The following is a 762-nucleotide window of genomic DNA, read 5'->3' on the forward strand; positions in this document are numbered from 1 at the left end:
TATCGGTTCAAAGTTGACGGTTCTAATGCGCACGATTTTGGTCGGTCTGCTAGTGTTTCTGAGTTTGTAGTCTAGCAGACCAAAATTCTAACTTTTCCCTCATTTTTAAAGAAAAATCTGAAAAATTAGGTTTAAAAATAGTATACTACGTAATACTAGCAAAAAAGAATATCAGGTTACCCAGAAAATGTGAATATAGGTAGAAAAAAAAAGTTTGCAACAAGTCTAGAAGAAAAAAAAAGGGAAAAAATATCAAACATTTTCGGTCTGCTAGACTACAAACTACAATGGATGAATTAGCGGACCCAAATCGCTTGACGTTAGTGTTGGTCTGCTAGACCACAAACTACGAAAATTGGAATTAGCAAATCCAAATTCAGAAAATTCCAAAATAACCCAAAAATTCCGCAAATTCGGAAGATTCCGAGATTCCAAAAAATTCCAAAAACTTCGAAAATTCTGAAAAAACTCAAAAATTTGAAAACTCTGAAAAACCTGTATAATTAGGTTAATCCTTTGCACTGTTTGCTAGACTACAAACTGCAAAATAAGAGTTAGCAGACCCAAGATCTAAAATTCTAAAAACTCCCAAAAATCGAAAACTTTCCAAAAACTCCAACAAAAAAAATTTCAAAATTCAAAACATTCCAAAAAAACCGAGATTCCGAAAAGCCTGTAAAGATAGATTAGTCCTTTGGTCTGCTAGACTACAAACTACGAAAACATGAACTAGCACACAATTTCAAAAGGTTCCAAAAAATT

Source organism: Caenorhabditis briggsae (genome assembly GCF_000004555.2).
Source record: "Caenorhabditis briggsae AF16 supercontig from assembly CB4, cb25.NA_178, whole genome shotgun sequence".
Taxonomy (NCBI): domain Eukaryota; kingdom Metazoa; phylum Nematoda; class Chromadorea; order Rhabditida; family Rhabditidae; genus Caenorhabditis; species Caenorhabditis briggsae.